We start from the raw sequence: 9,331 nt of genomic DNA on the forward strand, positions 1-9,331 counted from the left end.
GCCGCCCTGCGGCTCCCCTGGGAGTCGTGGGGCTTGTGGCTCCAGGCTGGCTGCTCAGGTCTCAGAAATTCACCTGAGAGAAAATGGTGAAGTAGCTTTTGTGAAACAATTGAAACCTGAATTCAAACTGATGTCTTTATGACAATGGCTCTCTAACCTCAAAACAGGACACAAGCTTCCGGCATTTTAGACATCTTCAGATAGAACACCCAGAACTTTTGCTCATCCCTGCACAGTTTCAGGTCTGTGCACTGACAACCTTGGTTTGAAAGATCCATTTGGCTTTCTCATTTACCTTATAAAACCTTTATACTGTGGCACTGTATACACTTGAGCTAGGGATTAACCCAGCTCCTGGCAGGTAATACTGCCAGCTGAAGTTATTCCTATTAGCCTTCTTGAGTTTGCTTCACTTGGATAAAATTGGGTTAATGGAGCCAATGCTATCAACTTCACAGGCCTATTGAAAGGCCAGATAATGTAGTAAATATGGAGGACCTTGCACACTGGCAAGTTTAGTTGAACATGTTGTGCTATTATCATTAAGGAATGTATTCATTCCTTCAGGCATTGGTCCTTAATACTTATTATGGACTGGGGAACAGTAAAGTGAGAAGACAGAGGCTTTGCTGTTCTTCTTTGACAATCTCCCTGGTGATCCTGGTTTTTTTCTTTGTGCATCAGAGGGAGGATATTTTCACTACCATGTCTCAGATAAAGTTAAGTAATTTGTCTCAAATCATGTAGCAAGGCAGAATTAATAATAGGTTATGGATTGAATCTAAAAAGTCCCCCACATTCTTCTGTTTTGAGTGCTATGTTATAGGTTGAAGAGCTCGTAGGCGGTTCTGCTTGGCTGGCAGAAGTAGGTTACTAGTGGCAGGTCTTTGAAAGTTAGACTGAAAAAAAAAAAGCCAGGTGGTGGTGGCACATGCCTTTCATCCCAGCACTTGGGAGGCAGAGGCAGGCGGATTTCTGAGTTGAAGGCCAACATGGTCTACAGAGTGAGTTCCAGGACAGCCAGGGTTATGCAGAGAAATCCTGTCTCAATAAACCAAAAAGAAAGAAAGAAAGAAAGAAAGAAAGAAAGAAAGAAAGGAAGGAAGGAAGGAAGGAAGGAAGGAAGGAAGAAAGGAAGAAAGGAAGAAAGAAAGAAAGAAAGGAAGGAAGGAAGGAAGAGAGGAAGAGAGGAAGAGAGAGAGAAAGAAAGAGAAAGTTAGACTGGTTTCCTGGTTTGCACTCACACAAACCAGCTTCCACCTTACTTGTCTCCTCATAGACTGATAGACTTAGCGCCTACTGCCACATTTTTCCTGTCCTGGTGAACCAAAGTCCCTCTGAAAACACTAGCCCAAAGAAGCCTTTCCTCCCTAAGTTCTTTCCATTAGATATTTTGGTCATCACAGCAAGTAAAATAACTAATATAGTTTCTGTGCAATTGTGGATGAGATACTTAAGATGCCAATGGCAAGTTAGTTAATGAGCCCTAGAATATTTATTTAGACCACTGTCGACCTGCCCCATGGACAGTGAGGCCAAGTCTCTGTGGATGGAAACATATGTCAAAGACTTGTGAGGAGTGCCAAAGGACTCCAGGCATTTGAGCTCAAGAAGAGAGAAAAGAAAGAACATTTTATTTGTATTTTTAAAGCAAGCAAAACATGAAGTGATGTTTATAGTTCACTTAAGTAAATCAAGTACAGTGAGGGAATGCACCTGGTGTTCCGTCTTATTATGCTTGGTCATGTGGAAAAAGCCAAAAATATTTTTAGGCCTTTTTGTTCCGGGCATTTTAAAAATGTTTTTGTTCTTAATTAAATTTATTTATCATAGCCTATGTAATTTTTTAGAAGGTCACCTTGCAGAAAGAACATTCTGTACTCTGTTCCATTCATAGTTCACTAAGTTTACATCTTTTTTATATATGCTCCCATGGATCCTAATACACCGGCCTATAAGTTACTGTATATGGAAAAAGAGACTTTGTAGATATGATTACAGTGAGGGTGTGAAAGGATAGAAATTATTCTGAGTGTTCCAGATGTGAACAGTAGAGGAGAAGACAGCAGCATCACGAAGTGATCATAGGTTGGAGGGTGTGCCCACAAGCTAAGTAATTCTGGGTACCATCAAACCTGAAAGTACTAAATAATGGATTTTCTTATAGAACCTGATTCTTATAGAATCTGATTTTTGACTTTTAAAGTCCAGAAATTCGAGAGGACATTTTTTTCTCATTTGAAGCTAACAAAATATGGTAATTTGCACCAACAACCATAAGAAAGTTGTAGCCTCTCTCTGTTTTACTTTTTTCAATTGAAAACAATACTAATGATAAAGCCTACTTCATAGGCTTTTTGTGAGTTAATTGGTATATGTTAAAGGCCTTTCAAATGGTGACTTTCATGCTATAATCCCCTTTCCCTTTTTAGTATTAGCTATTATTGTCAGAACCAGTACTGTTATCATTATCAACATGTTCTGTATATGCCTGACTGTGTGCCTAGGTCTTTTGATACATTTCTTCATGTAAGTATCTGGGTCCAAAGCTCAAGTTTTTTGGATGTTTTCACATTTAATCATGGCTATAATTATTGCACAACTATCACATGAAGTTTGTTTACAGTCTTCACAACTCCTATAGTCTACATCCTGCAGGATATGTACCTATTCACCCAGAAGCTCAGATCCTTGAAGAGGAAGCCTTCATTTGGAGGAAAGGTATTCCTTATTCTTTGATGAGGCACTCCAGCCTCAGTGCATATCTAGCTTCCCTGCTAGAAATAACAGTAGAATGCCACACTGTCCCCTCCCAAAATGCAAATAGCATCTCCTCCTACTAATAGGACCAAAAGACACCATCATCTTTTTATTTCTACTCTGGATAATATATAATATATATATATATATATGCATTGTAGAAATATTGATTGAAAAACTGAATTCCCCCAGAAAGGGTGGAAAACAAAATATCATTTCCTAAGCAGAGCTGTTGATCCCCACAGAGGTTATGTGTCTATCTCTCGTGGCATCAGCAAGAAAAACAGTATACTCAAAGGAGTCATTCAAAGGAAGTGCATGGAAGGAATACTTACAAAAAATGTTTATTGGTTTAGGTAAAGGATATGAAATCAATAAAGGAATGGAGCTGTTTGCCACCCATTATCTGGATGATAAATGGGAAAGAGTTGATAGGAGAGCCATTGAAACGGTGGGTACCTCTGGAAGAGTTACTACAGCAGGTGGGGTGACTTTTGGTAAAGAAATCTGATCTCTGGGAAGTGATGGCCTGGGCCATGGGGGAGCCAGGAGAATCAAGATCCAAGTTTCTCTTCACCATTTTCTGTGAGCACAGATTTCTGACTCTACCCAACTGGAAACAGTATGAAGGAGGCCAGGTGATAAAGACCACATCAGTCAGCATCTCAGGCATACAGTTGTGAGGAAGAGGGTGAAAAATGAATCGGAGGGACACTTGGAGCACATTCAGCCTGATGAGTGCTCCACGATCATCTGGTCCAATCAGCAGTAAGTTGAAAACTATGACTTCCAATGAATCTGGGCTTGTTCTCTGAGGCTGGGATCCTCTAAGCCTCCTAGATTAGTGATGCTTCTAGGATTAAACCAACAGCTCATTACCTGCTGCTCATTCTTGGAACTTCTGACTATTTTCCTTCTTCCATTGTCAGTGGGTTTGAAAAGTGAAATCTCTCAAACATTGTTTAATTCTTTTAATTAATTTTTTGTGCCACTTCATTTTTAATTATACTTCCCACAGGCCATAAATGAGTTAATATGGGAGATAAATGAATAAAATATCTGTAGTGTTCCTGCAGGCTATACTTATCCACTTATGCAAAATTAGAACCAAACTCTATAGAGTCTTCTGAAACTTCTGGTTGACTATAAATTAGAATTAGATATCATCACACACACACCCAGGGGAGATGAAATTTAACTGCCTGGAGAAAAGTTGGCAAGAAGTAGAAGGATCCTAATTGTCAGTCTCAAATAGTACCAGCAACAGATCCTGGCTTGGCAAGGTTAGAAAGATCAGAGTCATTTGGCCTTATGGCCTTCAGGTGACCACTTAACGGGGTTTTCTATTTGTGAAACATACATCAGGAAGGTTTATTCATGAAGGTATGACCTCTGAAGAAAGCCAGACCTGAGCTGTTTTTCTAGATCTATGTGGTCTTGTCTAAGTCATTGAATCGCTCTGAGCCTCAGCTTCCCCTTAGCCAAAAGTGCGTTGGTCGTATAGATTGCTATACGGGCAAAATGGACATTGTTCCAGAAAGTCTCAAGGTTCTGCTTGGCAACGTATTCTCACTTCATAAGTGATGTCATAAGGGATGCACTAACAAGAGATGGACCTTAAGAACCTCTCTGTTTTTCCCATTTCTGTGAGTCCCAAGCTAATATATATCACATCTTGTTTCCTGGTTCTGTATCCCAACTTCCAGGGCCACTTCTGGTCCCCTGCAGGAATCCTTTCTTGATGTTTTGGCTTTCACTCCTCTGTGTGCTTTTCTGCTCTGCTCATTCACCTTCAACTGGGTCAGTTAGACACAATGGAAAAGTTGTTGCTCGTAGTTTTGGAAGCTGAAAAATCTAACATGACGGCACTAACAAATTTAGTGTCTTCTAAGAGCTTACTTTCTCCTTCATAAATAAATGAGCTTTCTTCTGTGTCTCTAAGAGACACAAAAACCAACAGAGCCCCCTCTGATTTCTTTTTTTTGTGAAGATAAAACTTATTTTTAAGACACAACACCTCCAAAGGTTCCATCCCCTTTTTAACATTAAAATATATTATATCATTTCCCTTTATTCTTTTTTCTTTCTTCAACTTCTTCCACACTCCTAACTTTTCCTCTTCTTTAAATGTTATAGTTATATATCCATGCATACATATATAAATATAACCTGCTGAGTCTATTAACTATTGCTTGTATGTACATGTTATCAGGCCTGACCAGTTGGTATTGGGTAATTAATTATGAGACTTCACCCTGGGAAAGACATAACTCTCCCTCTTTCAGCAGTTCTTAGTTGCATGTAGTTCTTTGAGTAGGGGTGGGACCTGTGAGATTTTCCCCTTCCACATTAGCATGTCTGTTGGTAATGCCTTTGTTCAGGTCTTGTTTAGTCAAGGGCACACATCTTAATAACACACTGTGGATATGATTCCAAGATAATAAATTTGGAATGCCCTAATGCCCAGCTTCTGTGTTCCCAGAAACCAAGGAGAACAGACAATGCTGTTCATACAGTAGCCGTGTACTCCAACTTAGACTCTCATAGAGAAGGAGGAGGTTTTACTGAAAACCGCTGGGACCAGTAGTAGCCAAGTGTGGCTTTGAGTCCTAGTTTTGCCACCTACTAGCTAGAGGACTGTGTGGAAATAGTTTAACACCATTCTGACTCTTTCTGTAAAATAGGCAAGTAATAATAGCACCCTGCCTCAAGTGGCTATTGTGATGTCTGAAGAAGGCACCATTTGGAGATACCAGGCTTGCTTGTGTTTTATCAACCTTCAGTTCTATTTAGCAGAGACACCCAAAGGCACCAGATAGTCTGGATGTAAAGCTCCCCCTCCCAATGAGAATTCATTTTTGTGTCAAGTTGTCTGGATTACAGCATGCCCAAATATTTTTGTAAACTGCTGTCTCTCTGTGTCTGTGTCTCTGCCTGTCTCTATCTCTTGTGCATGTGTGTGTATGTGGGGGGGGGTGTTTGAGGAAGGAGGGGGTAGTAACATTTAATTCAGAAATCTTATTGAAGTGGATTGTTCTTCCTGTGGGTAGGGTTTATCCAATACACTGTTAACTGATCACATAGATTCAAAAACTCACATCAGTTTTCAACATCTTTTTTAAAACTGTAGAAAGGAAATTGGTAAAATAACAGCAACTGCAATAATAATAATGATGATGATGATAAAAATATTTTTTAAAGTAAAAATAAAAATAAAATGTATTTATTCATAATTTGGTCAAACCAAGGAAGGAAAGATTCCTGGGTTTTTTTCTCAACCTTTTTCATAGTGGTATTATAATTTCATAGCAAATATGAAAAAAAAACAGGAAATACATTTGTGTTAGTTTAACTGACATATGCTATCAGAAGTGCATCTCTCCTTGGAAGGCAAGGTCTTCTGGCACCAGCATCAGCCTTTCTCTTTCTCACGCATGGCATTCGTGAGGAAATCTTAGTTCATTGGGCGTGATCAATCAATTCAATACTCCAAAGCTAAAAGAACAATAATTATAAAAAGTAAAAAAGAAAGAAAGAAGACAAATAATCCAATGGACTAAGGAGATGGACAAAGAGTTCTCAATCTAAATTTATATGTACAGTCTTTTACCACATTTTTCTAGAAGTTCTCTCTCAGGTAGATACAAGTTCATGGCAATATACTCAAGAATCCTTTTTCAAGGTCACTCAATTTCTCATACAGCTAAACACATGTTTGAAACAGATGGCAGTTATGTTTAATCAATTGAGAAACTACGCCTTGAAATATATCCATATATGCTAAGAGAGGGATGTACTAGCACCCCTTTCAAGTTAGCAACTCCCACTTCATTCTTCTTTCTACTTTTCTACTTACATCTACTCTTGCCTCCCTATGGTCTATCCTCTATGAAAAATAAAAACTTGTTTGCTAACCTTGTTAAAAACTAAATGAGGACTGGGTGGTGAGAAGAAAGGCCAGGCAGAGGGAGAGCACTTGTCTAACCTGCGTAATTGATGTTAGTCTCTTGGTCTCAATCTTCCAGGCTTCATACTATAAAATCCCAAGTCTTTCCCATGGCTTTGATAGCCCTATGGGACCTGGCCTCCACTTCCACTGTCTCTTCCTCTTCTATTCCCCTGTTCTTTCAGTATGATTCACCCGAATCCAGGCTATCAGTATCTTCTTGTGTCTGGCTGCAGTATTCTTCTCACTTTGCAATGCTCCCTAGAGTCCATTCACAGCTCAGTGACCAGACTGAGCTTCGCAAAACATAAATCTGATCATTTAAACGTTAAGCCCTTTAATAGCTTCCCTTTCTAAGTGGAACAGAATACAAGCTCTTTGGTATGCAAAGCCCTTTGTGACTTGATCTCTAAACTGCCCTTCTATTTTCCTAAGCCATCCATCTTCCACTGGCAGGGAGTTTTTTAAAATTCCAGGAGCAGAAGGTAGTTTAAGGGGTGTGTGCAGCCAATGAACCCTGTATTTAGTGAATATGTCTAGGGTCCTCTCTGTGTCATTGTAGGAGCTCAAAGATGAAGCACATCTTCCCTCAAGGCCTTCCGATTTTAGGGGCAGTTACTTTGATGAGGATGAAGGGACTGTATCTGTCTAACTGTAGATTTTGGAGATGACCTTGGAGACAGCTCTTAAAACCTTTTTAAGTACTATGTAGACTTGAATTTACTTTTAATTGTAGCATCTTTCAATTTCTGTTAATTTAGAAGAAACTTTGATTTAAATACATTTTATTTTTTTAAATTAAATCTACTTTACAGTGATGGTGCAAAAAGTATACCTATGGGAATTCCATGTGAGTCATTCACTTTTACATTCTGTGTTCGAGTCTATATTTAGTTTCCTATGGAAAGAATATTATTGGTTTTCTAGGATTGATGAAAACTATGTAATACTAAGTTAATTTTTATCAACCACCCTTTTATTTAATTTTTCTTAAGGTCAGGTCAGCTTACAAAATTTATTTGCTATGACCTTTTTTCTTTTCCTTCCTTCCTTCCTTCCTTCCTTCCCTTCTCCTCCTCCTCCTTCTCCTCCTCCTCCTCCTCCTCCTCCTCCTCCTTCTTCTTCTTCTTCTTCTTCTTCTTCTTCTTCTTCTTCTTCTTCTTCTTCATGCAAGAAAACAGACTTGACAATAGCTCTGAAATAGCTACCCTTTCCAGGTATTTACTAAAAGTGATCTAGTAACTCATCATTTTAAGATCATCATGTAACACTCACTCTGTACCAATGGTTCTCACTATAATAGTAAGGGGAATGGTAACCTTTGGACATTTGAAAAAGATAACATGTCTTGGGGTCATTTTACATTAAAGGCACACTCTCTTTACCACTAGTATCCAGCCCAATGAACTATCACTACTTCATTCTTTCAGTTTTCTCTCTCATTTTTCTATTAAATGTTTTCCAATAGTATACCACCAGTTTCTTTCTCTTCCCTGTGTTATTAGTTAATCTCACTTCTTTCTAAACTGTTTTGAATATTATTTATTTTTTGTATAAGCATTTTGCTTGTGTGTATAGAGGTGAACCACATGGGTACAGTGCCCACGCGGGCTAGAAAATGGTTTCAGATTCCCTGGAACTGGAGTTACAGATGGTTATGAGTGTCTGGGTGGATGCTTGGAACCGAACCCAAGTTGTGATGGTTTGTTTATGCTAGGCCCAGGAAGCCACACTATTGGAAGGTGGCCTAGTTGGAGTAGGTGTGTCACTGTGGGTGTGGGCTTTAAGACCCTACTCCTAGAGACTGCCCCACCTGGGGATCCATCCCACACGCAGCCACCAAACCCACTCACTATCACTGATGCCAAGAAGTACTTGCTGACAGGAGCCTGATATGGATATCTCCTGAGAAGCTCTGCTAGAGCCTTACCAATACTGATTCGGATGCTTGCAGCCAACCATCAGACTAAGCACGGGGACTCCAATGGAGGAGTTGGAGAAAGGACTGAAGGAACTGAAGGGGTTTGCAACTCCATAGGAAGAACAACAGTATCAACCAAACACATCCCCCAGAGCTCCCAGGGACTAAACCAATAACTAAAGAGTACACATGGAGGGACTACATATTGTAGCAGAGGATGGCCTTGTCAGGCATAAATGGGAGGGGAGGCCTTTGGTTCTGTGGAGGCGTGATGCCCCAGTGTAGGGGAATGCTAGGGCAGTGGGGCATGGGTGGGTGGGAGGGTGGGGGAGCACCCTCATAGAAGCAGGGGGATGGAGTGGGGATAGGGGGTTTTGGGGGGGAAATTAGGATGGAAGATAACATCTGAAATGTAAGTAAATAAAGTAACCAATAACAAATTTTTAAAAACCCTATTCCTAGCTGCCTAGAAGTCAGTATTCTACTAGTAGCCTTCAGATGAATATACAGAAGTCTTAGCTCCTCCTGTGTCATGCCTGCCTTGATGCTACCATGCTCTTGCCTTGATGATAATGTACTGAACCTCTGAACCTGTAAGCCAACCCCAACTTAATGTTGTCCTTATAAGAGTTGCCTTGGACTCAGCTATTAAAAACAATAAATTTATGAAATTCTTAGGGAAATGGATGGATCTGGAGAATATC

This window comes from Mastomys coucha, chromosome X, assembly GCF_008632895.1.
Source record: "Mastomys coucha isolate ucsf_1 chromosome X, UCSF_Mcou_1, whole genome shotgun sequence".
Classification (NCBI taxonomy): Eukaryota; Metazoa; Chordata; class Mammalia; order Rodentia; family Muridae; genus Mastomys; species Mastomys coucha.